General features: G+C 39.5%; 1 long non-coding RNA gene across 2 annotated transcripts in view; it reads left to right on the forward strand.

Annotated features, from left to right (window-relative positions):
- LOC138843877 (uncharacterized) overlaps positions 1 to 14,319 on the forward strand; it is a 310,222-nt gene that overhangs the window by 60,269 nt on the left and 235,634 nt on the right. Inside the window, exon 1 of one of the 2 annotated variants that reach the window (XR_011379006.1) lies at positions 1,472 to 1,712. The exons of the other annotated variant lie outside the window; for it this stretch is intronic. This is a non-coding gene — a long non-coding RNA (uncharacterized lncRNA). Of the gene's footprint in view, positions 1 to 1,471; positions 1,713 to 14,319 lie in introns of those variants that run through there. 2 annotated transcript variants of the gene reach the window in all.

A 14,319-nucleotide genomic window follows, 5' to 3' on the forward strand; every position in this document is an offset into this window, starting at 1 on the left:
AATAGGATAAAGCTGGACAACCTTATTTAAATTATCTTGCAATCTCCAGGGGAATCCTGGTTTTGTACTCCCTGGGATCATGAGGTTTGGGCAAGTAGTTAGGGCAGATTTAGAAGAGTCAATTGCAACTGAAGACAATAAAATGGACTTCCTCCCTCAACCTAACCCTTTAGAAACTGAGAGCCAGATTCAGAGTACATGGGTAGCCCTTACACATATAGAATAATAAAATGCTGCAGGGCTTTTGTATCCCACAGCTTATCTGCAGATGTGGTCTGGAATTTTCTTTGTAAGAGTATATTAACTCTGACAATCTTTTCTGTATTAGACTCTGGATTACTCAGCTTTTTTTGTTACCTTAACAGTTCACAGTTCAAGATCAGTGACCCCGTTAGTCTGGCAAAAGTGGAGCGTGTATGGAGAATCCATCACATGGTGGGCCAGGAAGCAATGAGATACAAGCAGCACACTAGTCTCTCCTTATAAAGCCATCATGATCTGATCATGGGCCCCACCCTAGCAGCCTAATCCGATCAAATTACTTCCCCAAAGCTCCACCTTCAGATGCCATGATTGGATCAAGCATCCACCCCAGTCCACTAACAATTAGCATTAATCCATTAACCATTAAGACTTTGGGGTTTAAATATCTGCATATGTCCTCTTCAGTCCATTAACCGACTCATTGATTTGCAAATGGTAGAAACTGAACTCAAAATCCTTGGGAAGAAAAAGAGTAATCATTTGGAGAGATGAAAAATGTCAAGCTGGAACTAGCATCACACATGTCTTGATCTAGAGACTAAAACCTGGGGCTGGCACTGTGGCTCACCAGATTAAGCTACAGTCTACAGTGCAGGCATCCTATGTAGATGCTGGTTTGAGTCCCCACTGCTCCATTCCAATCCAGCTCCCAGCTAATGTGCCTGGGAAAGCAGCAGAAGATGATCCAAGTCTCTGAGTCTCTGCCACCCATGTGGGACACCTGGAAGAATCTCCTGGCTCTCAGCTTTGGCCTGGACAACCCCTGCTTGTTGCTGTCATTTGGGGAGTGAATCAGCAGAAGGAAGACTTCTCTCTTTGTCTCCCTCCTCCTCTTTCTGTAAATAAATAAAAAAATAAGTAAATACATCTTTAGAGACAAAAATGCAAAAAGCACAAAGTCTCTGAGTCTCTGTTCATCTCTTCATTCCGCCTTCTCGTTAGCTTGATTCAAAGCCTGTTTGTAGGCAGATGGGTCACTTGTTGCTCCAGTCAGAATCCTCCACGTTTCATATCTTATCAGAAAATGTAACTCCATTCACTAAGCAGTGTAGACACAAGCCTTGGCAGTATCATCAACCTCCAAATAAATCACTGTGGCCAGGAGGATAAAATTTTATCCCTGTGCAGCTCTGAGCCACACACTCATTCCTGGAACCTAGGGTGTGGTGTCGGCTACACCAGAATTCCATACTGGGAGGGTGGAGCAAGGCAGTTAAGTAAAAGAAATGGGAGAGGCAATGATACCACAAGTGCAATGGATGGTGTTCGGCCAAAAGATCACAAAAATGTGGTACACAATTCTGTGGGTTTACTAAACAGATCATGACACCCAGCTTCTTCCAAAGACCGAAGACGCAAGTCCATTTGGAGATAAAGTTGGAAAACTGTTCTTTCACTGGGAGATCTCATGCTTTATGGAAGCAATTGAAGGAAAATCACCTTTTCTTGCAAGTACCTTAGAAAATAGAAAGTTCATCTCTGGGAAATGGGCTGCTAGTATACAATGAACCTGATGTGTGAAACTCTTTCCCTTCCATGAACTACAACTTTCTTTTTTGTTTTGTAGCTGTCACAAAAGTTGATGGACTAAAAATACAAACAAGCAAAAAAGTGAAATAAAATTTGATGGACTGATATCAATTTACCAAGATATTGTTTTTTAAGAGAATTATCTATGGATGTCACATCATTTAGTATATAGTTATAACATATTACTTAATGGGGGCCAGCACTGTGGCATAGCAGCTAAAGCCACCGTCGGCAGTGCTGGCATCCCATATGGGTGCCAGTTCAAGTCCTGGCTGCTCCACTTCTGGTCCAGCTCTCTGCTATGGCCTAGCAAAGCAGTAGAAGATGGCCCACCCTCATGGGAGACCCAGAAGAAGCTCCTGGCTCCTGGCTTTGGATTGGCACAGCTCCGACCATTGTGGTCATCTGGGGATTGAATCAGCAGATGGAAGACTTCTATCTCTCTGTTTCTCTCTCTCTGCCTCTTTCTCTCTGTTACTCAGCCTTTCAAATAAATAAATAAATCTTAAAAAATTACTTCACTGAATCATACCATGTGCATGGCAATATACCCTTCTTTCCCCATGTTATGATCATTGTCATGAATCACTCACTTTGTGATAATAATCTCTTTGTTTTCAAGGAAATATTATATATCTGTATGTATATAATGTCTACATATAAGGTGAATATGGGAAAATGTTAATAATTGTTAACTTTTAAAACTAAAAGTCATATATATTATATAATATATATAAAAGATATAAAAGAATTATCAAGGATGCAGAAACAGAATTGGATTTAAGATAACTGTGATACTCTCATAAAGATATTTTCTGACACAAGAAATAAAATTAATTTTATACCATTATCAGTAATCCATGGGAGTTTTTGGAGGTCTTTTATGGATCTCTTATGACACTTCTTCTTGGAGAGAGATCATCTGCTTCAAAGACTTCAAATACAGTCATGGATAGATTGATGTTACCCACATGTTTCTCCAGATGAGATTCGTTTTACAGGCCCAGACTATATTTCAATTCCTACTGGAATCTCAAATCCATTATATTTAATATTGGACTAATCTTGTTTCCTGTTCTACCTCTTCTGTTCTCTATCAAATTCTTCAACCCAATCGAAGCCATATGCTTAGGAGAGAACTCCTTTTTTTTTTTTTTTTTAATATTTATGTATTTGAAAGGCAGGGTTACAGAGAGAGGGTGAGACAGAGCAAGAGAAAGATCTTTCATCCACTGATTCACTCCCCAAATGGCTGCAATGGCCAGGGCTGGGCCACACTGAAGCTAGGAGCCTGGAACTCCATCTGGGTCTCCCACGTGGGTGCAGGAGCTGAAGGACTTGGGCCATCTTCTCTGGTTTCCCATTAGCAAGTACCTATATAGGAAGCAGAGCAGCCAGGACATGAACTGGTATCCATATGGGATACTGGCATCACAGGTGACAGCTTAATATACTGCATCACATGCTGGTTCCAGCAGAAAACTCTTGTTGACTTCTTTCTGTCTCTAAATGCCTCTTTTATTGCCTTCCCATTCCTATATTCATTTATTAATGAAGGAAACAATGTGTCTAAATTTCAGACCTACTTTGTCCCAGGCATGTTTTAGATACTGGGGATAAACCAGTGAGGAAAATAAAGGTTATGCTCTTATAATGCTTATATTTTAATTTGTAGAGAAAGACAATGTATGAATAAATGTAAATAAAGCAAGTAAGAAGTAGAGAGAGAGTTGGGAGTAGGGGGTTGTACTTTTCTGTTGGGTAGTCATGGAAAGTTCCTTTAATAAAGTAACATTTGACCAAGACTTTAAGGAAGTAAAGCAACCAGTAATGTGGATATCAGAGGAAAATGAAGTTAAGTACAGGAAACAAAACAACAGAAAGTACAGAGGTGAAAGCATGTGTGAAAAAATAGCAAGGAATCCCTTAAAGTTGGAGTGAAAGGAGCAAAAGCAAAATGATACTAGATGAAGTTAGCAGGGGTCATGGGGAAGGGTGGAATCAGATCAAAGGAGGGCATTGTAAGGTTTTGGTTTTTATGGGTTAAAATGAGAAGGCATTGGAGGATTTCAAGCCAAAGAATGAATTAATCTGACATTTAGAGAGAATGGTCTGAAAACTGCAGAAAACACACTAGTTTTAGGGTTGCTATGGGCTGAGTTTTGTCCTTCCACAGTTTGTATGTCAAAGCCTTAACTCCTTATGCAACTATGCTTGGAGATAGGGCCTTGCAGGAGGTAATTAAGGTTCAATGCAGCTATTAGGTGGAGTCCTAATAAAATAGGGCTGCTCACATTTTAATGGTGAAAACTAAGCTACTGAAAAAGAATCTGGTAAATGATGAGCAGTGTTGCACACAGCTTCAATTCTATCTCTATGGGAGAAGTGAGAATGGATGATAGCAGGGACCTAGGCTAGACGTAGAGAGACTAACCAGTTCTGAATTCACTGTAATGATCAAGGTATGTGATGATCATGCTTTTCTATGGTAGTAGTTGTAACAATAAAAGCATTGGGAAGTATTTGGATTTTAGATGTATTTTGAAAACAAGCTAGAATTTGTTGTTAGATTGGATGTGGATATGAGAGAAGGAGATGATGGTAAGATTGTTGACTTGCTCAGCTGATTAATGACACATACTATTATGAAGAATATTGAAGGAAGAGCAGGGTTGAGATATGGAAAATAATGTGTTAGAATTTTGGAGTGATCAGACATCCAAGTAAATGTCATGTGAGGAGTTGTCTGTGAATTTGAAGTTGAGGAGCATCACCAAAGATAATAATTTCTAGAGCCATCAATAGGTGGGTGGCATTTAAAGTCTTGCATTTGGGTGATATTTAGAAAGTGAATGAAGCAAGAAAAGCTAAGAGGTCTAATAATTTCCAAAAGGAGTGCTTAGACATCAAAGAGATGAAGAAACACAACAAAGAAGATCAAGAGGGAGAGGCCAGGGAGGTAAGAGGAGAAAAAGGGATAAAATTTCCCCAAATACAAGAGATTCAACTATTTCAGGAAGGAAGAAGTGGCAGTCTGTTGATATTTCTCTAAAGGTGACCCTGACTGAGTTGTTTTATTGCACTGGAGTGAGTTAAGCATACAATGAGAAAAGAGGAAATAAAGAGCAAACATGAATGAATTTTAGAGAAGTTGTATATCAAGAGGAGTAATGGAAAGGAATAGTAACTTAAGGGGGACGGTGGAAATATGCAAAAGTCTTTTAGTGTGAGAAATGTATTAAAATGGGTTTTATATTGCTAGGATTATGCAGTAAAGAAAAATGTCATGATATGTAAGAGGGAGAGATAATTGCTGGTGTGGTCCTTAAAGATGAGATCTAGCGTTCAAGTTTGGACCTTAGTCTTAACACAGGTATTTTATCCACTGTAAAAAGGAAGGTAGGAGGCCGGCGCCGCGGCTCACTAGGCTAATCCTCCGCCTAGCGGCGCCGGCACACCGGGTTCTAGTCCTGGTCGGGGCGCCGGATTCTGTCCCAGTTGCCCCTCTTCCAGGCCAGCTCTCTGCTGTGGCCAGGGAGTGCAGTGGAGGATGGCCCAGGTGCTTGGGCCCTGCACCCCATGGGAGACCAGGAAAAGCACCTGGCTCCTGGCTCCTGCCACCGGATCAGCGCGGTGTGCCAGCTGCAGCGCGCCGGCTGCAGCGGCGGCCATTGGAGGGTGAACCAATGGCAAAGGAAGACCTTTCTCTCTGTCTCTCTCTCTCTCACTGTCCACTCTGCCTGTAAAAAAAAAAAAAAAAAAAAAAAAAAAGGAAGGTAGGTACTGTGGGTTTGATATGATTTGCTCCAGAAAGCGAATGTGTTGGAAGCTTGTCCCACAATGTAAGTGTTGAAAGGTGGTGGGGGCTTTAGGAGACCACACTTACTGTGAGGCAGTTGGGTTATGACTGCTGTTGTGAAGGAATTAATGTTGGTCTTTCAAAATTTTTTTCTTTTTTTTACCCCACATGTTTATTTAATGAGTATAAATTTTATAAGCACAACTTTAGGAATATAGTGATTCTTTCCATCGTATCTGTCCTCCCACCTACTCCCACTCCACCTCCTCCTCCCTCTCCCATTCCCAGTCCCATTCTCCATTAAGGAAAAAAAAAAAACCTTCCTTGACAGTAAGACAAGGGCTGTTCAAGTCATTGTTTCTCAAAGTGTCAATTTCACTTCTACAGATTACTTTTAGTTGCTCTATTAGTTATCATAGATCAGGGAGACCATATGGTTATTTGTCCCTTTGGGACTGGCTTATTTCACTAAGTATGATGTTTTCCAGATTCATCAATTTTGCTGCAAATGACTGGATTTAATTTTTTTAAAACTGCTGTGTAGTATTCCATAGTGTACATATCCCATAATTTCTTTATACAGTCTTCAGTTGATAGGCATTTAGGTTGATTCCATGTCTTAGCTACTGTGAATTGAGCTGCAATAAACATGGGGGGTGCAGACAACACTTTTATTTGCTGATTTCATTTCCTTTGGGTAAATTCCTGGGAGTGAGATGGCTGGGTCATATGGTAGGTCTATATTCAGATTTCTGAGGTATCTCCAAACTGATTTCCATAGTGATTTTACCAGTTTACATTCCCACCAACAGTGGATTAGGGTACCTTTTTCCCCACATCATTGCCAGTGTTTGTTGATTTCTGTATGAAAGCCGTTATAACTTGGGTGAGATGAAACTTCATTGTGGTTTTGATTTGCTTTTCCCTGACAGCTAATGATTCTGAGCATTTTTTCATGTGTCTATTGGCCATTTGGATTTCTGCTTTGAATAATGTCTGTTTAAGTCCTTTGCCCATTTCTTAACTGGGTTGTTTGCTTTTTGTTGTTGAGTTTTTTGATCTCTTTATATATTCTGGTTATTAATCCTTTATCAGTTGCATAGTTTGCAAATAATTTCTCCCATTCTGTTGGTTGCCTCTTCACTTTCCTGACTGTTTCTTTTGCAGTACAGAAGATTCTAAATTTGATTTAATCCCATTTGTTGATTTTGGCTTTGGTTGCCTGTGCCTCTGGGGTCTTTTCCAAGAATGCTTTGCCTGTGCCATTGTCTTGCAGGGTTTCTCCAATGTTCTTTAGTAATTTGATAGTATCAGCTCATAGATTTAGGTCTTTAATCCATTTTGAATGGATTTTCCTGTAAGATGTAAAGTAGGGGTCCTGCTTTATACTCCTGCATGTGGAAATCCAGTTTTCCCAGCACCATTTGTTGAAGAGACTGTCCTTGCTCCAGGGATTGGTTTTAGCTCCCTGGTCAAACATAAGTTGGTTGATTGATTGATTTCTGGCATTTCTATTGTGTTCCATTGATCTATCCATCTGTTTTGTGTACCAGTACCATGCTGCTTTGATTATAACTGCCTTGTAGTATGTCTTGAAATCTGGTATTGTGATGCCTCCAGCTTTGTTTTTGTTGTATAAGATTGTTTCAGCTATTCAATGTTTCCTGTGTTTCCATATGAATTTCAGCATTATTTTTTTAGATCTGATAAGAATGTCTTTGGTATTTTGATTAGTAGTGCATTGAATCTGTAGATTGCTTTCAGAAGAATGGATATTTTGATGATATTGATTCTTCCAATCCATGAAATGGAAGATTTTCTATTTTTTGTGTCTTCTTCTATTTCTTTCTTTAATGTTTTGTAATTCTCATTGTAAAGATCTTTGACGTCCTTGGTTAAATTTATCCCAAGGTATTTCATTATTTTTTTGTAGCTATTGTCAGTGGGATTAATCTTAGAAGTTCTTTTTTAGCTGTGGCATTATCTGTGTATACAAAGACTTTTGATGTTTGTGTATTGACTTTATATCCTGCTACTTTACCAAACTCTTCTATGAGTCCAATAGTCTCTTGATGGAGTCTTTTGGATCCCCTATATATAGAATCATGTAATCTGAAAATAGCAATAGTTTGACATCCTTGTTCCCAATTTGAATCCCTTTGATTTCTTTTTCTTGTCTAATGGCTCTAGCTAAAACTCCCAGGACTATATTGCATACAATGGTGAGAGTGGGCATCCTTGTCTGGTTCCTGATCTCAGAGGGAATGCTTCCAGCTTTTCCCCAGTCAATAGAATGCTGGCCATGGGTTGGGTTTGTCATAAATTTCCTTGATTGTATTGAGGAATGTTTCTTCCATTCCTACTTTGCCTAGAGTTTTCATCTTGAAAGAGTATTGTATTTTTTTTAACTTTTATTTAATGAATATAAATTTCCAAAGTACAGCTTATGGATTACAATGGCTTCCCCCCATAACTTCCCTCCCACCCTCAACCCTCCCCTTTCCCGCTCCCTCTCCCCTTCCATTCATATCAAGATTCATTTTCAATTCTCTATATACAGAAGATCAGTTTAGCATATATTAAGTAAAGATTTCAACAGTTTGCACCCACACAGAACATAAAGTGTAAAATACTGTTTGAGTACTAGTTATAGCATTAGATCACAATGTACAGCACATTAAGGACAGAGATCCTACATGAGGAGTAAGTGCACAGTGACTCCAGTTGTTGACTTAACAAATTGACACTCTTGTTTATGGCATCAGTAATCACCCTAGGCTCTTGTCAGGAGTTGCCAAGGCTATGGAAGCCTTTTGAGTTCACTGACTCTGATCATATTTAGACAAGGTCGTAGTCAAAGTAGAAGTTCTTTCCTCCCTTCAGACGAAGGTACCTCCTTCTTTGATGACTTATTCTTTCTACTGGGATCTCACTTGCGGAGATCTTTCATTTAGGTCATTTTTTTTTTTTTTTGACAGAGTGTCTTGGCTTTCCATGCCTGAAATAAGAGTATTGTATTTTATCAAATGTCTTCTCTGCATCTATTGAGATAATTATATGTTTTTTTCTTCAGTTTGTTAATGTGATGTATCACATTGATTGATTTGCTAATATTGAGCCATCCTTGCATACCAGGGATAAATCTCACATGGTCCGAGTTAATGATCTTTCTGATGTGTTGTTGGATTCAATTGGCCAGAATTTTGTTGAGGGTTTTTGTGTCTATGTTCATCAGGGAAATTGGTCTGTAGTTCTCTTTCTCTGTTGCATATTTTTCAGGTTTAGGAATTAAGGTGATGCTGGCTTCATAGAAAGAATTTTGGAGGATTCCCTCCCTTTCAATTGTTTTGAATAACAAGAATAAGTAGAATAAGTTCTTTTTTAAATGTCTGGTAGAATTCAGCAGTGAAGCCATTTTGCCCTGGGCTTTTCTTTTTTGGAAGAGTATTTTTTACTGATTCAATTTCTGTCTTGGTAATGGGTCTGTTTATGTTTTCTACGTCTTCATGGCTCAATTTAGGTAGGTTGTCTGTGTCCATGAATCTATCCATTTCTTCCAGGTTTCCAGTTTTTGGTATAAAGCTCTTTGTAATAATTTCTGATGATTCTCTTTATTTCTGTGGTGTTTATTGTTACATTTCCTTTTTCATCTACAATTTTATTGATTTGGCTCTTCTCTCCATTTATGTATGTATGTATGTATTTATTTATTTATTTATTTATTTTTGGTTAGTTGGGCTAATGGTGTGGCAATTTTGTTTATTTTTTCAAAAAAACAGTTCTTTGTTTTGCTGATCTTTTGTATTGTTTTTTTCTTTGTTTAATTTTTGTTGATTTTTCTCTAATGTTAAGTATTTCTTTTCTCCTACTGGTTTTGGGTTTGGTTTGCTGCTGTTTTTCTAGTTCTTTGAGATGCATTGTTAGCTCATTTATTTGGTGCCTTTCCAATTTCTTGATGTAGGCACCAATTGCTATAAACTTTTCTTTTAACACTACTTTTGCTATATCCCATAAGTTTTGATATGTTGTGTTGTCTTCATTTGTTTCCAGAATTTTTTTATTTCTTTTTTTGATTTCTTCTATGACCTACTGTTCATTCATGAACATGTTGTTTATTCTCCATGGATTTGCATATATTATAGAGATTCCTGAGTTGATGAGTTCCTGCTTCATTGCATTGTGGTCTGAGAAGATGGATGGTATGATTTCGATTTTTTTTGAATTGGCTTAGACTTGTTTTATGGCCTAGCATGTGGTCAATTCTAGAGAAGGTTCCATGGACAGGTGAGAAGAACATCTATTCTGCAACTGTAGGATGAAAAGTTTCGTAGATATCTGTTAGGTCCATTTGGTCTATAGTGTTGATGAACTCTGCTGTTTCCTTTTTGATTTTCTGTCTGATTGATCTGTCCATTACTGAACGTGGGGTATTGAAATCTCCCATTACTATTGTATTGGAGTCTATGTCTACCTTTAGATCCCATAACATTTCTTTTAAATAGGCAGGTGTCTTGTAATTAGGTGCATGTACATTTATATAGTCACATCTTCCTGTTGAATTGACCCCTTAATTATTACATAGTGTCCTTCTTTGTCTTTTTTAACAGTTTTTGTGTAAAATCTATTTTGTCTGATATCTAGATGTCTAAACCAGCTCTTTTTCAGTTTCTGTTTACATGGAATATCTTTTTCTATCCTTTCACTTTAAGTCTGCATGCATCTTTGTGATGTGTCTTTCTTGTAGGCAGCAAATAGATGGGTTTTGTTTTTTAACCCATTCAGCCAGTCTGTGTCTTTTAAATTGAGAGTTAAGGTAATTTACTTTTTTTTTAAAGATTTATTTATTTATTTGAAAGTCAGAGTTACACAGAGAGAGGAGAGGCAGAGAGAGAGAGGTCTTCTGTCTGCTGGTTCATTCCCCAGATGGCCACAATGGCTGGAGCTGTGCTGATCCGAAGCCAGGAGCCAGGAGCTTCCTCTGGGTCTCCCACACAAGTGCAGGGACCCAAGGACATGGGCCAACCTCTACTGCTTTCCCAGGCCACAGCAGAGAGCTGGATTGGAAGAGGAGCTGCTGGGACTAGAACTGGTGCCCATATGGGATGCTGGTGTTTCAGGCCAGCGCTTCAGGCCAGGGCATTAACCCACTGTGCCACAGCACTGGCCCCAAGGTTATTTACATTCGAGGTGACAATTGATAAGTAACAAATTTACCCTGCCATTGTCCCATAACTATTCCTATTTTTTGCTTTGGATTTCCTTTGTACTTTTACTGGGCACTTTCCTTCCTTTACCTTCTTCCATAGTGATGACCCTGTTTCTGTGTGTAGCACATCCTTAAGCATCTTCTACAGGGCTGGACAGGTGGTGACAAATTCAATTTCTGTTTGTTATGGGAGGTCTTTATTTCACCTTCATCCATAAATGAGAGCTTCGTAGGGTATAGTATTCTGGGTTGAGTTTTTTTTTTTTTTTTCTCTTAAGACTTGGACTATATCTCACCATCCTCTCCTAGCCTGTAGGGTTTCTAATGAGAAGTCTCTGTGAGTCTAATTGGAGATCCTCTGAAAGTAATTTGGGTTTCTCTCATGCACATTTTAGAATCTTTTCTTTATGTTTTACTGTGTCAAGTTTGATTACAATGTGTCATGGTGAAGATCTTTTCTAGTCATGTCTATTAGGATTTCTATGTGTTTCCTGTACTTGTATGTCACTTTCTTTTTCCAAGTTGGGGGAATTTTCTGTTATTATTTCACTAAAAAGGCCTTCTGATCCTTTCTCTCTTTCCAAGCCTTCAGGAACTCCTAGAACCCATAGGTTGGGTCATTTGATAGTATCCTATGGATTCCCAACAGTGTTTTTCAGTTTTCTAGTTTCTTCTTGTATTTGGTCTGATTGTATGATTTCCTGTGTTTTGTCTTCTAAGTCCTATATTCTTTTTTCAGCTTCACCAATTCTGTTGTTAAGGTTCTCCACTGTATTTTTCTTTTTATTTTTTAATTTATTTGACAGGTAGAGTTTTAGACAGTGAGAGAGAGAGAGAATAAAAGGTCCTCCTTCCACTGGCTCACTAACCAAATGGCCACTATGGCCGGAGCTGCTCCAATCCAAAGCCAGGAGCCAGGTGCCTCTTCCCAGTCTCCCATGCTGTTGCAGGGGCCCAAGCACTTGGGCCATCCTCCACTGCCTTCCTGGGCCACAGCAGAGAGCAGGACTGGAAGAGGAGCAACAGGGACTAGAACCGGCACTCATATGGAATGCCAGTGCCGCAGGCGGAGGATTAACCAAGCGAGCCACTGAGCCAGCTCTTCCACTGTATTTTTATTTTGTTCTGTTGAATTCTTCATTTCTAAGATTTCATTTTGATTTCTCTTTTTTCTTTAAGATCTTAATTTCATGGGAGAAATTTTCTTTCATGTCATGTATAGATTTTATTAGTTCATACATTTTCTTCTGATTACTTCTTTTTTATTTTTTATTTATTTATTTATTTTTTGACAGGCAGAGTGGACAGTGAGAGAGAGAGACAGAGAGAAAGGTCTTCCTTTGCCATTGGTTCACCCTCCAATGGCTGCCGCGGCCGGCGCGCTGTGGCCGGTGCACCGCACTGATCCGAATCCAGGAGCCAGGTGCTTTTCCTGGTCTCCCATGGGGTGCAGGGCCCAAGCACTTGGGCCATCCTCCACTGCACTCCCTGGCCACAGCAGAGAGCTGTACTGGAAGAGGGGCAACCTGGACAGAATCCGGCGCCCCAATTGGGACTAGAACCTGGTGTGCCGGCGCCGCAAGGCGGAGGATTAGCCTGGTGAGCCGCGGCGCCGGCCTGTTCCTTCAATTTATGTAGAGTTTCCTCTGCTCTCTTCTCCCTAACTCTTCCCTGAGACTGTACTCTTTCCACTTTTTTCAAATTATCTTCTAGACTTGAGCAGCAAGCTCCCTTCCTACTCTGCCATCTTAATCCAGTCAATGCTGGTCTTGAAGAGTAGGTTAATTCCAAAAGGAGCAGGTGGTTATGGGAAAGTGGGTCTGGTCCCTCCCAAGTCTCTTATTTCTTCTCTTGCCATGGGATATCTTCTGCATGAGCCACCAGCTCTTCCCCATATCCACAACCTGACATCTGGCATGTTGTGATGCAGCCAGATACTTCACCAGGTACTGGCACTGTATTATTTTCCCTCTCCAACTGCCAGAATCACAGATTGTCCAGCACCACATATTCTGTTACAATGACACAAAACTGACTAACACAGAAGGGTAGTTGTGTACAGATGCAGTAAGATAATGGACATGATAGTGGAAGTGTGTGGAGATTCTCTTCTGATGACTTGTATTTTATTGATGACATAGGAAGTAAGATTATCAGCTTAAAGTGAGGATCAGGAGAGAGGGATTGGATGGTTGAAGGAAGATGAGAAGTGACATTGTGGTCAGCTTCTATCATCATCATAAATTCTTGAGAGAAGCTACTTATGAAGGAAGGAAGTATAATTTATTTTGGCTCATGGTTTTGGAGGTTAAGGGCCAACCTTGGGAGGGAAGGAAAAAGGAGGTGAGATGCAGTAGAATGTAGAATTGAGGGTCACCATGTACTGCAGTCTGTGTGAATGGCACTCTTCAGTGGCATGTGAAGCCATCAGTGTGAACTTGTGCCACCGTTTTCCCATGCTCTGGAATGTGCCACAGGACCCAGTGCGACCCAGGAAAGATTAAAAGAGGGTTCTAGTCATGAGCAAAACTAATCTTGCTGTGTTGACTTTCAAAATCATCATAAAGATCTACTAGGTGAGTCCTGTGGAGGAAAGCAAGCAGATAAACTGTTTCCCACTGAAGCATTTTCACTTACCGTAAAGATTATGGAGAAAACAAATTTTCACCAAAACTGTTACGATTCAACGTTGCAGAACTCAAGTGTCTTTCAAGGTTTTTCCACATTGTTTTCAAAGCAAAGAAAGACAAAACTAAGACATTCAGTTCCAGCAATCTGCATGACAAACAATGCATGTATTAAGTATGATTTTGGAGTTATGTGGAGATTTTCATATGCCCCTTTCCTTCTTTGTCTCCGCTCCCACTTCCCACTCTCTTGGGAATCATCCACCTAAAAAACAAATGTTTAATAGGGGAATTTAAGGTATCAGTTAGAGGCCACACAGAAGAAATCTCAGGCATGAAGCATTTTACCCCACTAAAATCATGCCAGTAACTGACAGCCAACTCTGCCTGCCAGTAATTATTGCCTGTCAGAGTTCACAGGCACTTGCATTTCACAAGGATGTGTGAATTGCACGTCTTACATTTCTTAGTAGGGGCCCGCCCTTTGGCAATATTTTTACAAAATGACAGTTTTCAGGAAGATATGGGTTTTTATTTAAGTAAAAAATAATAATAATAGTTATTCTTCAACATAGGATTACGAAAGATGCCAAACCAAGAGCACTGCCAAAGCCATTAGTTCAAGTTTGGTTTGGAGCTGTTTATTAACTAGTCAGTAGGAGATACCAGACCCATTTAGGGCAATAATTAGCATGGTCTTAATTCTTTTATGTGTTTTTTTTTTCCTTAAACTAAATTTTGTTGTGGCAAGATATATCTAACATAGAACTTATCATTATAACCTACTCATTCAGATTTCTCAAGGGCAAGCTGTCTTTTTAATCTACCAATGCAATATAAAATTAAGAGCCAATTACACTACCGTCAAATAGAAGAAAGCTTTAAAGGATAAC

Source organism: Oryctolagus cuniculus, chromosome 9 (genome assembly GCF_964237555.1).
Source record: "Oryctolagus cuniculus chromosome 9, mOryCun1.1, whole genome shotgun sequence".
In the NCBI taxonomy this organism is placed as follows: Eukaryota; Metazoa; Chordata; class Mammalia; order Lagomorpha; family Leporidae; genus Oryctolagus; species Oryctolagus cuniculus.